The sequence below is a fragment of the Bubalus kerabau genome, chromosome 4 (assembly GCF_029407905.1).
Source record: "Bubalus kerabau isolate K-KA32 ecotype Philippines breed swamp buffalo chromosome 4, PCC_UOA_SB_1v2, whole genome shotgun sequence".
NCBI classification, from domain to species: domain Eukaryota; kingdom Metazoa; phylum Chordata; class Mammalia; order Artiodactyla; family Bovidae; genus Bubalus; species Bubalus kerabau.
This window is the reverse complement of record NC_073627.1, coordinates 128,207,654-128,230,104: the sequence shown is the minus strand read 5'-3', so window position 1 is coordinate 128,230,104 and position 22,451 is coordinate 128,207,654. Positions and strand designations below refer to the sequence as shown.

Sequence of the window (22,451 nt, the reverse complement as noted above, 5' to 3'; positions counted from 1 at the left end):
CCCCCAACGCCCCCACCAAATATGTTCCCCTTATAATAGTTCCTGGATCCTGGAATGTGAAATCAAGTGGGTCTTAGGAAGCATCACTACAAATAAAGCAAGTGGAGGTGATGGAATTCCAGTTGAGCTATTTCAAATCCTGAAAGATGATGCTGTGAAAGTGCTGCACTCAATATGCCAGCAAATTTGGAAAACTCAGCAGTGGGCACAGGACTGCAAAAGGTCAGTTTTCATTCCGATCCCAAAGAAAGGAAATGCCAAAGAATGCTCAAACTACTGCACAATTGCACTCATCTCACACGCTATAATGCTCAAAATTCTCCAAGCCAGGCTTCAGCAGTACGTGAACCATGAACTTCCAGATGTTCAAGCTGGTTTTAGAAAAGGCAGAGGAAACAGAGATCAAATTGCCAACATCCTCTGGATCATCGAAAAAGCTAAAGAGTTCCAGAAAAACATCTATTTTTGCTTTATTGACTATGCCAAAGCCTTTGACTGTGTGGATCACAATAAACTGTGGAAAATTCTTCAAGAGATGGGAATACCAGACCACTTGAGCTGCCTCTTGAGAAACCTGTATGCAGGTCAGGAAGCAACAGTTTGAACTGGACATGGAACAACAGACTGGTTCCAAATAGGAAAAGGAGTACGTCAAGGCTGTATATTGTCACCCTGCTTATTTAACTTATACGCAGAGTACATCATGAGAAACGCTGGGCTGGAGGAAACACAGGTTGGAATCAAGATTGCGGGGAGAAATATCAATAACCTCAGATATGCAGATGACACCACCCTTATAGCAGAAAGTGAAGAAGAACTAAAGAGCCTCTTGATGAAAGTGAAAGAGGAGAGTGAAAAAGTTGGCTTAAAGCTCAAGATTCAGAAAACTAAGATCATGGCATCTGGTCCCATCACTTCATGGCAAATAGATGGGGAAATAGTAGAAACAGTGGCTGACTTTATTTTTGGGGGCTCCAAAATCACTGCAGATGGTGACTGCAGCCATGAAATTAAAAGACGCTTACTCCTTGGAAGGAAAGTTATGACCAACCTAGATAGCATATTAAAAAGCAGAGACATTACTTTACCAACAAAGGTCTGTCTAGTCAAGGCTATGGTTTTTCCAGTAGTCATATATGGATGTGTGAGTTGGACTATAAAGAAAGCTGAGCACCAAAGAATTGATGCTTTTGAACTGTGGTGTTGGAGAAGATCCTTGAGAGTCCCTTGGACTGCAAGGAGATCCAACCAGTCCATCCTAAAGGAGATCAGTCCTGAATATTCATTGGTAGGACTGATATTGAAGCTGAAACTCCAATACTTTGGCCACCTGATGCAAAGAGCTGACTCATTTGAAAAGACCCTGATGCTGGGAGGGATTGGGGGCAGGAGGAGAAGGGGACGACAGAGGATGCGATGGCTGGATGGCATCACCAACTCAATGGACATGGGTTTCGGCGGACTCCAGGAGTTGGTGATGGACAGGGAGGCCTGGCGTGCTACAGTTCATGGGGTCGCAAAGAGTTGGAAATGACTGAGCGACTGAACTGACACTGATAATACTTCACAAAATAGCATTTTCATGGATCCAATCACGTTAAGCTAAAAGACTGGGGAATCCCCCTAGTTTCCCCTATCAAGCCTTGAGGCTGACTACCTCAATAAAGTTCCTTGAATCGACTTCCATCTTCACTATCATCACTCCAGTCCAAGTTTTAACCAATCTGCATGCTTCCACTCTTATTTTGTCTATTCTCCACATAGTAGCTGGCATACTTCTTCTTTTTTTTTTTTTTATTAAGGTTTGGTCTGACTCTTTGTGAACCCATGGACTGTAGCCTGCCAGGCTCCTATGTCCACATAATTTTCCAGGCAAGAAAATGGGAGTGGGTTGCCATTTCCTTTTTCAAGGGATCTTCCCCACGACTCCTATCATACTAAAAAAGGGAGGGGGGTCTCAAATCACCCATATCCTTCACCCCTTCTTTGCCTTCCTTTTACATAAAATTTTTAAATCCTTATTGTGCCTTACTAAATGTTGCATGATCTGATCCCTACCTGGCTTTAATTTCACTTACACTGTTCTCTGTCAACACAATAAGCTTCTGACAAACTGGACATCTTCCATTTACCCAAAGAGCAATCTTCTCTTCTCCGCCCCACCCCACCCAAGAGCTTTCATACAGGCTTTACAGGCCTCTCTTCTGTCTGGCTAACTCCTGACCACCCTTCCTTGCCCCCTAGTTTTAAATCTGGGTTCTTCCCATGCACTTACTACAAATTATTTATATGCTATCTGATTAATGTCTACCTTCGTCACTCAGAAATTAACTTAAGGAGGACAGAAGCCACATCAGCTTTGTTCACGTCTGTGCCCATAATAACAGCAGCAGCAGCAACAAGTATGTGACAGGTAGTGTGTATACATAAAATTATTTAATATATACTCCCAGCATATTGTTTGGACCATAGCCAGCGGTCAGTTCGTTGAATGAATGAACCAGCCCCTCTGTGCACACCTACAAAGTTGCTCATTACCTCCTAGAACAGCCTATTACACCGATAGATAACTGGTGACTGGAAGAATCTTCTTCATAGTGACCCCAGTCGCCTGCCTGCAATTTCCACCCACCGATTCTATTTCTGCTCCAGGGGGCCATGCAGTACCAGCCTTAATCGTCCTTCGGCGAGCAACTTCGTAGCGTCTGAAGCCTCATCCGCCCCGTTCACGTCTCCCTCTCCCTACCCTCCCAGAGGAGACTCCGGGTTCCTTTCCGCCGCGGTGGTCCGGAAGCCCAGCCCGGCCGCGCGCCCGCCGCTCCCGGCATCCCCTCCCCGCGCGTCACGTGACGGCTGCCGCCCCGCACCAGCGCTGCAAATACCGCCCCTAGGCGGGGCTCGAGGCTTGCCCGCCCCTGGCCCCGCGCCGCAGTCCTCGCTCAGGTGGCTGCGGCCCCGGCGCCCGAGGCCCGCGGTGCTGTGGGCTAGCGCCCCGGACAGCTCCCGGCGAGGTAAGGGGGAGACAGCCCGAGACCCCGGGATGCCCTGGCCCCGGAGCGGGGGGCGGCCCGGGGGAGGGGGCTCGGGCGCCCTGGGGCTGCCTCCCGGGGACCTCGGGCGCTTCGCGAGGCTGCCGGCCGAGGAGTCTGAGCACCTGGCCCTGGCTGCAGCGGGAGGGCTGCCCTCAGGCCGCCCGCGGCCCCGCGCTCTGCTGGCACCTGGAGGCTCAGCTGCTCCGGAGAACATCTGTGCCTTGGTTTCCCCTCTTGTGAAACGGGGCCAGGAAGGTGGATCTCTGCGGTTGCCTTCAGCCTGGAGGTTGTGCGAGTCTGTTAATGAAGTCGAAGAGGAAGATGGGAAGAACCCTCATCTCGGAACGCAGGAGCGAGTGTTTGAGGCCAGGCACCTTTTATGTCTTATGTGTTTTGTGCAAATCGCAAAGCCTGTCCCGAGACTGGTTTCTCCATCTTTAAAGTAAAGGTGATCACTCCTGCCCTGCCTCGCTCACAGGACCACAATGAAGAACAGGTGGAAAAGCCATCTGAAGAGCCAGAACTCAGGGTGTCAGTTACACCTGGATTCATATCCTAGCTCTGCCACTTACTGTGCAACCTCGAGCAGGATAGAACCCTATCTGTTAGAAGAAGATAACAACAGTAATTAGCTCATGAGATTGTTGTGAGGATTAAGTGTAATAGGGCTTAGCACCGTGTCGGGCACAGAAATGCTCAATAATTTGCTATTAGTACAGGTATTAGTAAGCTAGAGAGTCATTCAGGTGAGGGATGTTTAGAATCATCACACTTCCGTTTCTGTATATTTATTCCTAAAAAGAGTACTGTACTGATTTCCTAAGAACGGGGCCAAGTGGAGTTCTTCCCCGTTTCTGTCTGGGCCCCCTTTGCCTTCTCATTTACAGTTGGCATGTGAACCTGTTGTTTCTACCAAGTGAGTCAGTCAGGATGGGAACATTAATGTATTGGAGCAGATGGGTATCAGATTCCCTCTGAGGGGAAAGAGAAGTGCCAGGCGTGTGCTGCCACCAAAAAAAGCACAATACAGTGATTGACTGTCAGAGCTGGAAGATGCCTGGGAAACCATCTACTCCAGTTGTCTCCTTGGGCAAATGGAGAAACTGGACCCAGAACTGAGGACAGGACTTTGATTTTCTCAGAACCCGACAGGATGTTGGCACTGGGTGGTGGAAAGAACACACACTGTTTACCAGATGCTGTACTTTCCCTGAATTTTAACCGGACTTCGTCATTTATTCAACAAGTATATATGGACCACTTACTGGGTGCTTGTGTACCTAATAGGATCTGGAGAAGAAACACACACATATGTATTCCTCTGCCAGTTCTTAGTACATTTTAAAATAACAATAGGTCCCAGGGAGCCTTCCTCATAGCAGCTGGCCCCAAAGGACGGATGCACACAGAGGCCTGAATAGTTTCATGATCAGCCCCAGCAGTCCCAGCGCCCTTGTTGAAGCCTGGTGAGATTTTAGAGACTGGAGAAAGCGCTGCTTTGTCAGGCCTTTTAGTAAAGGATTTCCTCAGGCGTACAGTGCTTGGATTTCTTTTTCTGGTTTCAGGCAGCCCTCTTATTGTTTTTAGATTTCTGAAAAGGGCCACCCTCACCTCGGTGCCTTTTTGGTTTCCATGGTTATCAGATGAATTGTATTTTTATGATAACACAAGTAGCTGTTAAGTAATACATGGTCAGGTAGTCCCCAGTTCCCTGCAGTTTGTTTTCTGATGGTGGTTCTCTGTTTTTTTCAGTTGCAGTGCAGCCATAATATCCTTTGCTCCCTCCCAGCCTCTTTCCTTCTTTCCTTTAACAAGCATCCATCAGTGGCAGGGCCAAGGGGAGTGGTAATAAGTAGAAACGGAAAAAAAAACCCAGAACAACAACACATATAGACCCTGGTTTAGGTATCTCAGAATCTTTAGAGGGATAATCCGAAGGGGCAAATCAGTGGGGCTCTGATAAAGATGTAGATTGGGAGCAAGTGAGAGCTTTAAGAGGTGGTAAAGATGGTGTCCTGGGAAACCAAGAAGATACTGAGATGCTTTTCAAGGAAGATGTAAAAGAAACCAGTTCCTTCTGCGTGTGTCAGGCACATAATAATAATAGTACAAGAAGCATTTTGTCCTTTCAGTTTACCTTAATGAATGAATCTTCTCTTAAGTCACCTATTATGGGCTTGCTTTGAAATGTTTCCTTATTTCCCTCGTTAGTCTTTCTTTTAGCCTAGGGATGTATTAGTTCCTACCTGTACACATGCTAATATGTTCATAAAGGTAGATAAGCAGACTCATTTGGTTAATATTTTGTCTTTTCATTTTGGATGTTTAACCATACATCTCATTTCAAAACCAGTTGGGTTCCAAGCAGCCCTATATTTCTTTATTTTTCCAAATAATCTCCCAAGTCTCTTAATGCCCGCATTAGTGAGAATTACGAAGTCTCCCACTTCCAAGCCCCCTGGGGGCTCAGACAGTCCAAAGAAGTCAGTCTTACTCTCCAGAAGGGAGAGAACAGTAGTCTGAGCAGTCTACCCACATTGTTTCTGACACAGCTGTATCATGTTACTATTGAACTGCTGTCCTGCACCATTTAAGGAAGTGTGTCCACTGCTGCTCAGTGCCCTTATTGGACCACGGCCCTGCCAGTTGATCCCATGCTTGTATTCCAAGGTTGGAGCTTTTTAAATTTATGCCACTGTGCTTAGCCATTCTCCCAAAGGGCATATGTGGAGCTTGAGACTAAGCTGGTTCCCCCAGTCTCCCCTATTTGGGAAGCACATAGAGGCAGCCTTGGTTGGGGTCACCTCAGACCACGCAGTAGAGTTATGTATTTTCAAGGCTTTTCTCAGGATTTGGGAGCTGAATCCTTTCTCGTCCTAACCCTAACCCATGGCTTTTTGGCAAATCGCTTTTACTCCTCTCCAGGATTTTGCCTACCAAGAATACTCAGGAATGCCAACCTTCAACCAGATAGCTCCACCAGGACTTTGGGTGCCAACTCACCTCACTTTTCATAGGTAAGAGTCAAACGGTAATCAATATGTTTATTTTATTGTCTTGTTTTAAACTTTTAAAAGTATGTGACACAGGACATCCAGTGGTCAAGACTCCATGCTTCCACTGCAGGGGGCACGGGTTCAATCCCTGGCCGGGGGACTAAGATCCTGCATGTCTCAGGCACAGCCTAAAAAAACAGAGAAATACAACAAGAATGCATGTGGGTAAAATCCATAAATGTATCGTTTCACAGTTCTAAGGAAAATACACATGTAACTACTGCCTATGTCAAGAAATAGTACATTGCCAGTAGTCCATAGCACCCCCTTCCAAATCAAAACCGCCTCCTTGGAAGAAACTATCTTGACTTTTGTGATTATCGCTTCTTTGCTTTTCTTTGTAGTTTTGTCACCTATGTTTGCATTCTCAGCGATACAGTTACTTTTCTGCTAGGTTTCTAACTTTATACGTGTAGAATCATATTGTGTGCTTTTTGTGTTTGCTTCTTTTGCTCAGCTTGTTTGTGAGCTGAATCCATGTGGTGACTGCACTTATTTTCATCGCTAGCAGTGTTTCATGATATGAATATGGCACAGTAGTGTTATTCATCCTTGTGTTTACAAGTATCTTATGATATAGTTTCTAAATGTAAAGAACAGTGCCGCCATGAACATCCTTAGACATTTTCTATTGTGTATGTGAATGAGTTTCTTAATTTTTTATGTATTTATTTTTTAAATTCACCATTTAACCATTTTATTTTATTTAAAATTTTTTGACCATGCTGCGTAGCGTGTGGCATCATAGTTCCCCGACCAGGGATCAAACCCGTGCGCCCTGTAGTGAAAGCAGAGAGTCCCAGCCACTGGATAGCCAGGGAAGTCCTGTGAACAAGTTTCTTTAGGTTATATGTTGAAGTAGAATTTCTTTGCTAGATAGTGCCATACGGTTTTCCACGTGATTGTCGCAATTTACTTTGCTACCAGCAATATGTAACAGTTCCTGTTTTTTCACATCCTTGCAGTGACTTGGTATTGTCAATTTAAAAATTTTAAACTCTTCTTGTAGGTGGTTTTTATTGATATCTCTGTGGTTTTAATTTTCTTTCCTTGGTTACTACTGATGAGCACTTTTTTATTGGTTAATCAGATGGCATCTGTTGTTTGCTGCCTATTCAGTCTTTTGCCTATTTTTCAGCTTTTCTTGTTGATTTATCTGAGTTCTGTATAAATTTTGGGTAGTGGTTCCTTGTCAGTTATATGTTTTAAAAGTACCTTCTCCTGCCCTGTGACTCTTTTCGTCCTCCTAGCTGTTTATCTTAGATCCTGTTCTGTTGAAGCAGGACCTTAGTGGAGATTAACACTCAAATGATGCATTGGAAGAAGTGGTCAGGAAAAGGAGAATGAAGGAAGCAGGATGGAGGGAGGAGAGGAAGAGAAGGATAACTAGGTGAGGTGGCAGTTTTCTGGAGAAGAGACATCAGTGTGTTGTTAGCAGCTGACACTTCTGTCTGGGGGTTGGGTGTGCTAGGCAGTAAAGAGGATCTGGGTGGGGCACCAGTGGTATTCCCTATAGTCAAACCTTTCCCTTCTACGTCAACTTCACTCCATCTGAGGACAGCCTCTCCAGGATTCTGGTTAGTCACAGTTTCTGGGGAAACTCACAAGTATAAGGTGAGTGGGACAAGCTACAAACCCTGCCACTACCACTGGTCCAAAGATCAAATCATGCCCATCAACTCCTGCTTCCACCATCCGTATTGGTTTCCCTCCTTTGTCCCTTGAATGTAAGAAAGAACTCTGTGACAGAGCGACCTGGATCTGGAAGTTTATTTTATTATGTTATTTTTAACCACAGGTTCAATGTTTTTAATGCTTCTAGGACAAATTTTTCAATTTCTTCTTAAGTTTTTGAGTAATATTTTTCAGGAATGTGTCCCTTTTAAAGTTTCAAATTTATTTATATAAAGTTTGTAATATTTCCTTTCCCTTTTCATGTCTGCAACATCTGTAGCAATATCCTCTTTCCATCTGATTTCATTTTTATGCCTTCTCTTTTTTCTTCTTGAGCTTCAGTAGAGGTTTCTTTTGAAGAACCAACTTTTGTCTTTACTGGTTTTCTCCATGGTTGGGTTTTCTATTTCATTAAATTCTGCTTTTTTAAAAAAGAATTTTACTTTCCTTGTATTTTTTTTATTTTTTCCTCTAACTTTTTGAAATGGATGCTTAGTTCATTAAATTCTATACTTTTTATTTTTATTCTTTACATTTAAAGTTAAGCATTTTTCTCCAAATACTGTTTAGTCAGAGCTCATGAGTTTTGATATGTAGTATTTTATTCATTCATTAACACTTTCTAGTATCCAGTGTGATTGCCCTTTTGACTCATAGGTATCTTAGAAATGTTTTCTTCATTTCCAAGGATATGAGTATTTTCTAGTTATCTTTTATTAATTGATTGTAGTCAGTGAGCTTGTTCTGTATAATCTTAATCTTTTAAATTTGTTGAAATTTCTGTTAGGGCTCTGTTTTGAGTTTTTATAAGTGTTATATGTGTGCTTGAAAATAATTTGTATTCTTTAATTATTGGATTCTCTGTAATAGTTCTGTGTAATGCCATTAGATCAAGTTTATTAATTATTTTAAATTCTTGATCCTTACTGATTTTTTTTGCTTATCTTAGCTATTATAGAGAAGTGTGTTAAAATATACAACTATGATAATGCCATTGTCTATTTTACCTTTTAATGTATTGCTTTTATATCTTTGAGCCCAAGTATCAAATGCATACAAATATGAAGTTGTTCTACTTCTTGGTGTACTAACCTTATATTTTTTAGCCTTAACTCTATTTTATCTGATACCAGTATAGCCATACCATCTTTTTTGGTTAGTTTATGCAAGGTATATCTTTTCCTATCCTTTTTGTTTCACCCTTTCTGTTTCTGTGTGTTTTAAGAATGTCTGTTATAAATAGCATCTAGTTGGGGTTTGGTTTTTTATAGTCTGTCTCTTAGCTGGAACATTTAGTCCGTATTCATTTAATACAACCATGGATGTATTGAGGTTTAAGTTTGTCGTCATATTTTATGTTTCAGCGCATTTGTCCTGCTAGTTCTCCCTTTATTTTAGCTCTCTTTTTCCTGTTGGGGAGGTTGTTTTTAATCACTGCTTTTACCCCCTTCTTCTAGTTTCAAACGGACATTATGCTCTTCTTGCTCTTCTTTTAATGGTTACCCTTGAAATTTTAATTTAACCAAAGTTGATAAATTATGGAAATGATAAATACCTCTACTCTTCTTTTGGATGATACAAAACCTTAGGCCACTTGAACTGTCTTTTCCTTTGCCGCTTAATGGTAAACTTGTTATAATACAGTGTGCCAGCTTTGATTAGAGTCATTTAAGGACCGGGAGATGGAACAAGTGAGATAAGGGAGGAAAAAAAGTGAGAGTGTAAAGAATTTCCTTAAGAAAACTCTGTGTATACCTGTCAGGACTCTTTTGGTTGCAAATAACCAGCTTAGGTACTCTTAACTTTAAAAGAAACTCTATTGGCTTATAAAACGGCATAGCTGGATCCAGGGGCCAAAATATTCTTAGGGTGTTTCTCTATCTCTCATAGTCACTTAACCTTGTGTGTCTTAGTTTGGCTTTGTTCCTCAGATGGAGTTGTCTGAGTTGTCCCCATGCCTGGCAAGGGGGGATGGTTTATTCTGATCATCTACTTTGGGCCGGGGATCCATCCTCTGTGATGAAGGGCTGAAGCACTTTGCATGACAGCCCCTAGACTCAGGACTAAATGAAGTGGGAGTGGAGTTCTTCTAAAAAAGCCAAAAGAGGGAAGGTGCAGACTTCCCTGGTAGTCCAGTGGTTAAGAATCCACCTGCCTGTGGAAGGGACACAGGTTTGATCCCTGGTCCAGGAAGATCCCACATCCTGAGGGCCTACTAAGCCCATGCACCACAACTACTGAAGCATGTGCGCTCAGAGCCTGTGCCCTGCAACGGGAGAAGCCACCACAGTGAGAAGCCCGCATACCCCACAAAGACCCGCCACACCACCCGTGTGCAGCAGCAAAGACCCAGCACAGCCAACAGTAAATAAAAATTGTGAAGAGGGAAAGTGTGCTGGGCAGACGAAAGTTACAGCTACCACAGTCCAACTGCACTGAGTAATGGCTGACAGATACAAAGAAAGAAGAGGGTTAGAGAGGTTGCAATTGGAATTAACTCTGTTAATCTTTACAAGAAAAAGTGGGAGGACATCACCTATTCATAAGCCCACTGACAGGGAAGGAGGAGGCTGGTCAAACAATTCCTTTACTCACTCAGGGCACCTTGGCATTGTTGGCTGAGGACATCTCGGTGATTGACAGCAGGAGACGCGTGGGGCTCTAGTATGTATAGATGTTTTCAACATGTCAGCCGTGGTGCTTGCCATTCCCACAGCCCTTTCTAAGGGAAACTTCTACATCCATAACTCCTGTTCATGGAGTGGCAGCCCCAGACAGCTGTGTTTCTACCATAAAATCTTGCTCTACCCCTACACCCTGGTCAAAACTTAACGAGAGATGGACATCAGACCCAAGAACAGCCAATTGCTGGCCTCACCGGGGACCTGTGATGTGACCCAGTGTAAAAGAAGACGCGTGTTCTCTTAGACATTTAAACTGCGGATACAGAAGGACACTTAGCTACAGAAATTGAGGCTGAAGTGGTATATATAGAGAAGCCATGAGGTAGAGTCAAGCCTTTGAGGAGCCCTGGCTAACTATCTTAGGAGGAAGCAGAAGCCATGAAGGAGAGAAATGTTATGTAGACTCCAAACAAGAGGAGAATAGAGGAGATCCTTGGAGGGTGGCTGAGTCATGTGATGAGTGAAGACCCAGACTGCAGCTGCTGAGGGCCTTGGGGCTGCCATTGATCCAGACCTACTATGTTTCTATTCTTGTGTTTCTTTAAAAATCCATTCCCTTAAATGCCACATAAACCCTAATGATAAGCTCTCTGTTGTTAGCTCTTGGAGTCAAGAGACTCACTAGAATAGACACTCAGAACTTAGGGTCAGTGCCTACGTGGGTGGATTTCTGTTGCTGCCAGTGCTCTTTCAGTGATGCTGTTCTGAAAAGAAACCTCATTCTCTTTGCCATCAAATGGCATCAGGTAGCTCAGTTGCAATAGGAATCCTCTGCACCCGCTGCTCGGCCTGGTGGGACTGTCTGCTTTGTAGGCCAGGAAGGGCGGCTGTGACCTCCACTCCATCTCTGTTCTCCTTGTATCTTATCTGACTACAGAAAACCATCACTTACTATGATTTGTTTTTCTAAGAAGTTGGAGGGTTGATTCAAAGGCAGTACAGAAAGAGAAAGGAATTTAGAGAAAGGAAAGAGTCAGTAACAGGGAATTCATCACTATTTGTTGTGTGTTTACTATGTGTCAGGCTCAATGTTAGGTGATTTCCATTCATTGTCTCATTGTAGTCTCACAACAACTCCTGAGGGTTTTATTATCTAGCCCCCCACCCCTGCCACCACTTTAATAGATGAGGAAGCTGAGACCCAGATGTTCTGACTCCATTGAACATGTGATCTCGGGTGTAAAATAATAATCACTTGGTGTGGAATTGTCTCAAGCTGAGAGTGATTGAAGAGAAATTTCTGGGAAGCTGTATGTGGCAGAGGGAGAGGCACGAGGTGGTGAGAAAGAGACATAAGATCTGTTTCCTCCGCAGACCAAGCCGCCTGGGAGGAGGCCATAGGGAGGCCGCCAGAACATCTGGGTTGGTTGGAGTCGGTTGAAGGTCTCTGTTCATTCCTCCTCCTGCTGCTACACTTGCTGCCTGCTGACCAGAGGGCTGCTGCTGGGCACAGGTGCCTTGATTGTCACAAATACTGGCTTGAGGTCCTAAATCTTTGGCCCAGGCTTCCTAACTGAGTCTTGCTGTGTCACATCCAGCTCAGACACTGTGTGATACTCTAATGAATAATAATTGCAGGAGTAAATTCATGCTTATTTCATGATCTGTGAGTTTTGTGTAATGGTGAGGTTAGAAGGTCCTTTACCATCATGGCACAAGTTAGGAACCCCAGAACCTTAGGAAGGAAACTAGGATGCAGGGGCTTTGGACTCAGTCCAGGCTGGGAATGGCAGCTGTACTGCTTGCTGAATAAAAGATGGAATAACCTTTATTCCTGGAATCGGGTGTGAGAAGACTACCACCTCTCAGGTGGTTAGAAGTGCTTACTGAGATGGCATATAAAAAGCACCTGGCATTTAGTAAGCCCTCAACCTTTCCCTGCCCCCTCAAGGTCACCCAGTGAACTAGAATCTAATTCAAATCCAGATTTTGGGTTTCCTTGACCCAGTGCACTCTCCTAGGTGAGAATAAATGGCAGTGCATTGAAGGAGAAAAAGCGGGTCCTTATAGCTCCCAGCCACACTCAGCCCTGTAAATGCGCCAGAACACAGAATTCTTGTCTGTGTCATCAAATTTCAAAGCGGAGAGTAAGAAACAGTTGGTTGTTTCTCAGGCTGAAGAGTACTGAGGTTTGAAGAAATGATAAAAAGCCCAAATGAGATCTGTCATCTTCAAGGTTTTAAGCTTTGTTTCCTTTTCCAGTAGAGTGTGTACATGTGTAAGTGTAGGTATGTGTGGGGAGCTCTTTCATGGTTCACTGTATTTCAATCTCTGTGTACTTTCAAACTAAGATCAACAAAGCTCTAGGAAATGTACTTGATTTGAAGAAAAGTCTAAAATCATTAACCTATTATGGTTCCTCAACTAATACAGTTTGTATTTAGTACGCTTCAGAACAGGGGATGAGAATTTCTTCGTTTTTCCTTTGAAAATACTAGAATCCTGAACTGTCCTGGCTCTTTTCCCTTGCTTTTTTGTTAAAAGCAAAATTCCCACCGCTTTGATCTACTGCTGGGGCCTCCCCTAGGTAGGAAGCAGGTGCATTTTCTTCATTATACAAACATGGGACAGGAGCACAGGGTTGTTGAGTCCCACCTTCAGGGCCATCTGGTGGGGGAGAGGTGGACCCCGACTGGAAGCTGGTTGGGCCCTTTTTGTCTGACTCTTCTCAGGATGGGTAGGGCCATCTGTGCTGGGACTCACGGCAGCTCCTTACTGCCCTCAAGTTAACAAAAACTCTGCAGGGAACTGAACCAGCTGATTTTTCTCCGCGACCCCTTCAGACTCCTAGAGCTTCAGCCAGACTGAGTTTCTTCCTGTATCCTCTGTGCTGTGATTAGTCGCTCAGTCATGTCTGATTCTTTATGACCCTGTGGACTATATAGCCCACCAGGCTCCTCTGTCTATGGGATCCTCCAGGCAAGAAACCTGGAGTGGGTTGCCATGCCCTCCTCCAACTGATCTTCCCAACCCAAGGATCAAACCCAGGTTTCCCACATTGCAGGCAGATTCTTCACTGTCTGAGCCACCAGGGAAGCCCAGCCAAAATTTCCTGCCTGGGGGCTTGGCTGACCCTCTCCTCTGTCCACAGTCCCCATTCATCTTTTCTCTGGATGCCCCAACATCACCCCGTATCTCTGACATCAGCTCTTCCATGAAACTTAATGATTAAAAACCCAAACATTGGGGTAAGGTCTGGCTTCAAAAGGGGGCTCTGCGGCTCTCTAGCAGAGTAATTTGGAGTAAGCCATTTGTCACCTAAGTTCTCTCACTTAGTTTCTTTATGAATAAGATAAAGACAATAATAATTTTAAATCAGTGCTGCTTAAACATATAGTACATACGAATTCCTTGTAAAATTGTTAAAATGCCAATTCTGATCCAATAGTTATGCAATGGTGCCCAAGTGCTGGCATTTCTAACCAGTTCTTATAGGTCCTAGAAACAACATTCTGAGTTGTAAGGCTTTTGAAGAGATGCTGAGAGAATAAAAGGAAATAACGCATGAAACGTGCTTAATGGTGTGCCCTTCAGACAGTCATGCTAAGTAAACAGTAGCTCCTGCTGTTTTTGTTGCCTTCTCTTGTGACTGGCTGATTCCCCCAGCTAGGGGGTCACATTTTTATTCTTTGCGCACAGGCTTTCCCTCTTTTATGGCACAGATCACTTTTTCCTTGCACTGTGGTTTTTGGGGGGTGGGGGAAGTGGTGGTAGTGATAGCTTCGTCTCCTGCCAGACCTGAGGGTGAGGTCTTTATATTATTTCTGACTCTCTCATAGTACTTACCACAGAGTCTTATACGTAGCAAATGTTGACCACATACTTGGGTTTTATTTACTTTCTTTTTTTTTTTTTTAATTCCACAAGGATCTGTCTCGAAGTGTGGATTCTATAGCTGAGGCTGTTCTAATACTGTACACCAGATAACTGATGATAGTGATCATTCATTCATTCAGTAAGTGTTTATTAAGCACCTACTGTGAGCCAAGCATGGTTCTAGGCAGCATACAAAGCAGCTTACATTTTACTCAGGGGAGACAGACCGTATGTTGAAGCCTTAAATAAAACGATAAGCTCCTTGAGGGCAGAGATTGTCTAATTGGTTGCAGTGAATTTCTCTACAGCAGGTGTTCAGGTGCTGCGTCACCTGGCCACCCTGCGTCTGCATGTGCTGCCTCGCTCCTCACACGGGTAGTCCCTATGCTGTAACTCGGTACTTCCTCCCATCCCCTGTACCCACCCCACACTCCATCTCCCAAGAGCATTAGTGAGCTGCAGAGATGCCACTAGAGGTTTTATTCCTGACCCCAACTTGCTGACCCGTCATGATATGCAGTGATCTAAATGGCACAGCGCCACCCTCTTGGAAGCAGTGGCAGCCTGAACGGCACAGCAGCGCTTCAGTTCCGGTGCCTTACGTTGACCAGATTTCTGTATGGTTTTCTCAGGGTGTTTGCTCCCAGTCTCTCCTTTATCAAGTCCTTTTCCACTTCATGCCATTTAGATGTTAGGCTGGCGAGGCGTTGGTCACCTTCACTCTCTCTAGTGATCTCACGCCATAGCTTTAAATGGCATTCTGGTCTCTGTTCAAATGTCACTTCCTTGGAGACCTTCCTTGACGTGGGCACACACACATATACCCCTTAGCCTGCTTTATTTGTCTTCTCAGCGTTTATGTTATTATTTTTTTAAATGTACTTTCTGTCCCTGAAGGTCTTGTTTACTGGTTGTTAGTACTTGGAACAGTGCCTAGCACAATATTAGACAATTGATGAATATTTGTTGAATAAATGATTTATTTTCCTTCGGAAATTCTCAAAATCCTCATGAAGGATAGCAAGATAGCCATTGTGAGCCTGTTTACAGATAAGGAAACAAGCTCACAGATGTTAAAGGATTTGCCTCAAGTCACGGGGCTAGGAAGGGAGAGAGTCTACTTGTTGAGAGCCAGGTTTCATAGGATTCATCCCCCAGGGGAATGGCCCCTGCCTTCCCCACTGAGACTGGGGACACTCAGGTGGCCCAGGGGCATGTGGATCCCTCCAGTGTGGTTAGGTAGGGACCTCACAGAAACCTTGAGTTCTCACACTCTTGGGAACACATTTTAAAAGGAACAGTTTGAGCCCTGCCTCAGGACCTGCTCCCTCCCATCTAAACAGATTCCCGTTGTTATCAGTTATTTACAGGCACAAGCCCTGGGGAACATTTGTTACTTTTAATTCTATGGCTCAGAAAACCCAGTGACAAAGAAAAGGGGGAGAGGGCAAAACTTGTATACTTTTCTTAAAATTGAAATATAGTCGGTTTAAAATATTGTGTTAGTTTCAGGTATACAGAGTGATTTAGTTATTTATTTTTTAGATTATTTTCCACTCTGTTGCTGTAAGAGACTGAATATAGTTCTCTGTGCTATATGGTAAATTCCTGTTGCCTGTCTACTCTATGTATGAGTGCTAAGTGCTAAGTCGCTTCAGTTGTGTCCGACTCTTTGTGACCCTATGGACCTAGCCTGCCAGGCTCCTCTGTCCATGGGGATTCTCCAGGCAAGAATACTGGAGTGGGTTGCCATGCTCTCCTCCAGGGGATCTTCCCAACCTAGGGATCAAACCCATGTCACTTAGTCTTCTGCATTGGCAGGCCGGTCCTTTACCACTAGCGCCACCTGGGAAGCCCACTTTATGTATAGTATGATAGTTTGTTAATCTCATACCCATAAATTACTCCCCCCAACCCTGCCCTTTGGTAACCATAAATTTGTTTGCTGCTGCTGCTGCTAAGTTGCTTCAGTCGTGTCCGACTCTGTGCAACCCCATAGACGGCAGCCCACCAGGCTTCCCCATCCCTGGGATTCTCCAGGCAAGAACACTGGAGTGGGTTGCCATTTCCTTCTCCAATGCATGAAAGTGAAAAGTAAAAGTGAAGTCACTCAGTCATGTCTGACTCTAGCGACCCCAGGGACTTCAGCCTAGCAGGCTCCTCTGTCCATGGGATTTTCTAGGCAAAAGTACTGGAGTAGGGTGCTATTGCCATCTCCAAATTTGTTTTCTATGTGAGTCTATTTCTGTTTTGTGTATATATTTATTTGTATTATTTTATAGATTCCTCATGTAAGTGGTATCATATATTTGTCTTTGTGTGACGTACTTCACTAAGTATGATACTCTCTATCTAGGTCCATCCATGTTGCTGCAAATGGCTGAGTAATATTGCATAGTTGCTCAGTTGTGTCCATCTCTTTGCAACCCCATGGACTGTAGCTTGTCAGGCTCCTCTATCCATGGAATTTTTCAGGCAAGAGTACTGGAGAGGGTAGCCATTTCCTTCTCCAGGGGATCTTCCCAACCCAGGGACTGAACCTAGGTCTACGCATTGCAGGCAGATTCCTTATGGTCTGAGCCACCAGGGAAGTCATAATGGCCAAGAATTTTCCATATACACCACATCTTAAGCCAGTCATGTGTTGATGGGCACTTGGAATGCTTCCTTATCTTGGCTAATGTAAATAATGCTGCTGTGAACATTGGGGTGCATGCATCTTTTCAAATTAAAGTTTTCTCTAGATATATACCCAGGAGTGGGATTGAAGGATCATATGGTAGCTCTATTTTTAGTTTTTTAAGGAACCCCCATGCTGTTTTCCATAGTGGCTGCACCAATTTACATTCTGACCAACAGTGTAGGAAGATTCTGTTTTATCCACACCCTCTCCAGCATTTTTTATTTGTAGAGTTTTTGATGATGGCCGTTCAGACTGTGTGACATGATACATCATTGTGGTTTGGATTTGCATTTCTCTAATAATTAGCAATGTTGAGCATCTTTTCATGTGCCTGTTGACTATCTATATGTCTTCTTTGGAGAGATGTCTATTTAGGTCTTTTGTCCATTTTTTGATTGGGTAGTTTTGGTTTTTGTTTCATTTTAATATTGAGTTGTATGAGTTGTTTGTGTATTTTGAGCATTAACCCCTTGTCAGCCACATTGCACATATTTTCTCCTTTTGTAGATTGTCTTTTCATTTTGTTGATGGTTTCCTTTGTTGGGCAAAAGCTAAATGTTGCTTTTATTTCTTTTGCCTTGCGAGACTGATCTAAGAAAACATTGCTATGATTTATGTCAGAGAATGTTTTGCCTGTGTTCTCTTGTGGGAGTTTTATGGTGTCATGTCTTACCTTTAGGTCTTTAAACCATTTTGAGTTTATTTTTGTATGTGCTATGAGGGAGTGCTCTAGTTTCATTGATTGACATGTTGCTGTCCATCTTTCCTCACCCCACTTGTCGAGGAGACTGTCCTTTCTCCATTGTGTATTCTTGGCTTCTTTGCCATAAGCTAACTTGAGTGCAGCTGTGTGGGTTTGTTTCTGGCGCTCAGGCCTGCTCCATTGGTCTCGATGCTGTTTTTATGCCAGTGCTATACCGTTTTGATTGCTATATCTTTGTAATATAGTCTGAAGTCTGGAAGGGTTATATTTTCAACTTTGTTCTTTTTTCTCAGAATTGGCACTCACTTAGAATTGCTTTGACAATCCTGGATCTTTGGTGGCTCCATATAAATTTTAGGATTATTTGTTCTAGTTCTGTGAAAAATATAATTTTTCACAGATATTTTGATAAGGATTGCATTAAACCTGTAGATTGCTTTGAGTTGTACAGCTATTTTAATAGCATTCATTCTTCCAGTCCAAGAGCATTGGACAGTTTTCCATTTCTTTGAATCATCTTCAGTTTCCTTTATCAGTGTATTATAGCTTTCAACATACCTGTCTTTCACTTCCTTCATTAAGTTTATTCCTAAATTGTTTTTTGTTTGCTTTTGACCTTGTTTTAAACAGGGTTGTTACTTCCTGTTTCTGATATTTCATTGTTAGTATAAAGAAATGTAACAGATTTCTCTGTGTTAATCTTATATCCTGCTACCTTGCAAAATTCATTTACTCTAATAGTTTTTATGTGGAGACTTTGTATAGAGAGAGTATCTTGTCACCTGCAAATAGTGACAGTTTTACCTTTTTTCCAATTTGGATACCTTTTATTTTCTTTGTTATCTGATTTCTGTGGCTAGAGCTTCCAATACAATGTTGAATAGAAGTGGTGAGAGTGGGTATCCTTGTCTTATTCCTGAATTTAGTGGAAAGGCTTTCAGCTTTTTACTGTTCAACTTTTTACTGTTTATTATGTTGGATGTGGGTTTACCATAAATATTAATAACTTTTATTATGTTGAGATATAGTCCTTATATACCTACCTTAGTGAGATTTTTTTTATTATGAATAGATGTTGGATTTTATCAAATGCTTTTTCTGTGTATATTGAGATGATCTTGTGGGAATATATATATATTTTTAAGTGTTACCTGGTTATAGAAATACCTGTTGCTGCATGGATCCCCATGGATTAATGTTGTAAAGATATAGTAAATAATGCCAAATGGAACAACAGAGAATGTGACATTTGCGTGAAAGGAAATCCTCTCTGAGCTCAGAGAACTCCTCAGGGGAGACTTATCAGCTGCAGTGAACACTGCCGTACGTGTATTTCTTCTAATTACAATTTGCTGTGGATATACACTCAGGATTGGGATTGCTGGATACTTCTATACTCTTCTCCTTAGTGGTTGTACCAATTTATGTTCCCACCATCAGTGTAGGAGAGGTTCCTTTTCTCCACACCCTCTCTAGCGTTTATTGTTTGTTGACTTTTTGATGATGGCTGTTGGCCATTCTGACTGGTGTGAGGTAATACTTCACAGTGGTTTTGATTTGCATTTCTCTAATAATTAGTGATGTTGAGCATATTTTCATGTGCCTCTTGGCTATCTGTATGTCCTCTTTGGAGAAATGTCTTCTGCCCATTTTTGATTGGGTTTGTTTTTTTGATACTGAGATGCATGAGCTGTATGTATATTTTGGAGATTAATCCCATGTTGGTCACCTCACTGGCAAATATTTTCTTCTATTATTTGAGTGTTTTTTTTTTTCATTTTGTTTATGGTTTCCTTTGCTGTGCAAAAGGTTTTATGTTTAATTAGGGTCCCATTTGTCTATTTTTGTTTTTATTTTCATGACTGTAGGAGGTGGATCCAGAAAGATACTGCTGTGATTTACATCAAAGAGTGTTCTGTGTTTTCCTCTTAAAAATTGTATAGCAACTGGTCTTCCATTTAGATTTCTAATCCGTTTTGAGTTTGTGTATGGTGTTAGAGAATGTTTGAATTTCATTCTTTTATATTTAGCTGTCTAGTTTTCCTAGCATCACTTATTGAAGAGACTGTATCTCTCCCTTATATATCCTTGCCTCCTTTGACATAGATTAATTGACCATAGGTGCTAGGTTCATTTCTGGGCTTTCTGTCCTGTTTGATTTATTGGTTTATACTTCTTTTTTTGTGGGTGCCACTACCATACTATTTTGATTAGTGTAGCTTTGTAGTATAGTCTGAAATCAAGGCACCTGGTTCCTCCAGCCCCATTTTGCTTTCATAAGATTGCTTTGGCTATTCAGAGTCTTTTATGTTTCCATGAAAATTTTAAAAATACTTGTTCCAGTTCTGTGGAAAATGCCATTGGTAATTTGACAGGTATTGCATTGAATCTGTAGATTGCCTTAGGTAGTATAGTCATTTTGACAGTATTGATTCTTCTGATTCAAGAACATGGTATATCTTTCCATCTGTTTGTGTCATCTTCAATTTCTTTCATCAGGATCCAGTAGTTTTCAGAGCACAGGTCTTTTGCCTCCTTGTGTGTATGTCTGCATGTCTTAGTTGCTCAGTTCAGTTTAGTTCAGTCACTCAGTCATGTCCGACTCTTTGCTACCCCATGGACTGCAGCACGCCAGGCCTCCCTGTCCATCACCAATTCCCAGAGTTTACTCAAACTCAGGTCTATTGAGTCAGTGATGCCATCCAACCATCTCATCCTCTGTTGTCCCTTTCTCCTCCCGCCTTCAATCTTTCCCAGCATCAGGGTCTTTTCAAATGAGTCAGCTCTTCACATCAGGTGGCCAAAGTATTGGAGCTTCAGCTTTAACATCAGTCCTTCCAATGAATATTCGGGACTAATTTCCTTTACAATTGACTGGTTGGATCTCCTTGCAGTCCAAGTCCCACAGGAGTCTTCTCCAACACCACAGTTCAAAAGCATCAATTCTTTGGCGCTCAGCTTTCTTTATAGTCCAACTCTCACATCCATACATGACCACTGGAAAAACCATAGCCTTGACTAGACGGACCTTTGTTGGCAAAGTAATGTCTCTGCTTTTTAATATAATATCTGCTGCTGCTGCTAAGTCACTTCAGTCGTGTCCGACTCTGTGCGACCCCATAGACGGCAGCCCACCACGCTCCCCTGTCCCTGGGATTCTCCAGGCAAGAACACTGGAGTGGGTTGCCATTTCCTTCTCCAATGCATGAAAGTAAAAAGTGAAAGTGAAGTCGTTCAGTCATGTCCAACTCTTCAAGACCCCATGCGTGGACTGCAGCCTACCAGGTTCCTCCATCCATGGGATTTTCCAGGCAAGAGTACTGGAGTGGGGTGCCATTGCCTTCCCCAATATACTATCTAGGTTGGTCATAACTTTCCTTCCAAGGAGTAAGTGTCTTTTAATTTCATGGCTCCAGTCACCATCTACAGTGATTTTGCAGCCCAGAAAAAATAAAGTCTCTCACTGTTTCCATTGTTTCCCCATCTATTTGCCATGAAGTGATGGGACCAGATGCCATGATCTTAGTTTTCTGAATCTTGAGCTTTAAGCCAACTTTTTCACTCTCCTCTTTCACTTTCATTAAGAGGCTTTTTAGTTTCTCTTCACTTTCTGCCAGAAGGGTGGTGTCATCTGCATATCTGAAGTTATTGATATTTCTCCTGGCAATCTTGATTCCAGCTTGTGCTTCATCCAGCCCAGCATTTCTCATGATGTACTCTGCCTATAAAATTAAAAGTTAGTTGCTCAGTCAGGTTCAACTCTTGCAATCCCATGGACTTGTAGCCCACCAGGCTCCTCTGTCCATGGGATTCTCTAGGCAAGAATACTGGAGTGGGTTGCCATTTCCTTCTCCAGGGGATCTTCCCAACCCAGGGATCAAATCCAAGTCTCGTGCACTGCAGGCAGATTCTTTACTGTCTGAGCCACCAGGGAAGCCCCTTAACCTCCTTAGGTAAGTTTATTAATAGGTATTTTATTCTTTCTGATGCAATGGTAAATAAAATTGTTTCCTTAATTTCTCTTTCTGATCTTTTGTTGTTAGTGTATAGCAATGCAAGAGACTTCTGTGTCCTGCAACTTTACCGAATTCATTGATTAGCTCTAGTATTTTTCTGGTAGCATCTTTAGGATTTTGTAAGTATAGTATCATGTCATCTGCAAACAGTGATAGTTTTACTTCCCTTCCAATTTGGATTCCTTTTATTTCTTTTTCTTCTGTGATTGCTGTGGCTAAGGAGTGTGTTGAATAAAAGTGGCAAGAGTGGACATCCTTGTCTTGTTTCTGATCTTGGAGGGAATGCTTTCACCTTTCCACTGTTGAGGACAATGTTAGCTTTGGGTTTGTTATGTAGAGTTATGTAAGTTCCCTCTGTGCCCACTTTTTGATGAGAGTTTTTTTTAAACCACAGATGGGTGTTGAATTTTGTCAGCAGCTTTTTCTGCATCTTTTGAGATGATCATATGCTTTTTATCCTTCAATTTTTTCATGTGGTGTATCACACTGATTGTTTTGCATTTATTGAAAAGTCTTTGCATCCCTGGGATAAATCCCACTTGGTCATGATGTATGGTCCTTTTAATATGTTGTTGGATTCAGTTTGCTAGTATTTTGTTAAAGATTTTTGCATCTATGTTCATCAGTGATATTGCCCTGTAGTTTTCTTTTCTTTTTTTGTTTGGTATCTTTGTCTGGTTTTGATATCAGAGTGATGGTGGCCCCATAGAATGATTTTGGAAGTATTCCTTCCTCTGCCATTTTTTGGAATAGTTTCAGAAGGACAGGTGTTAACTCTTCTCTAGAT

General features: G+C 42.7%; 1 protein-coding gene across 6 annotated transcripts in view; it reads left to right on the top strand.

Annotated features, from left to right (window-relative positions):
• The first annotated feature begins 2,872 nt into the window (after positions 1-2,872).
• Positions 2,873-22,451, top strand: part of FBXO10 (F-box protein 10) — a 42,688-nt gene continuing 23,109 nt past the window's right edge. For 4 of the 6 annotated variants that reach the window (XM_055578561.1, XM_055578555.1, XM_055578559.1 and 1 more), the window contains exons 1-2: positions 2,873-3,011; positions 5,958-6,049. The gene's annotated coding sequence lies outside the window, so the exon portion shown is untranslated. Of the gene's footprint in view, positions 3,012-3,317; positions 3,481-3,515; positions 5,703-5,957; positions 6,050-22,451 lie in introns of those variants that run through there. The other 2 variants (XM_055578556.1, XM_055578558.1) reach the window with 2 other exon arrangements.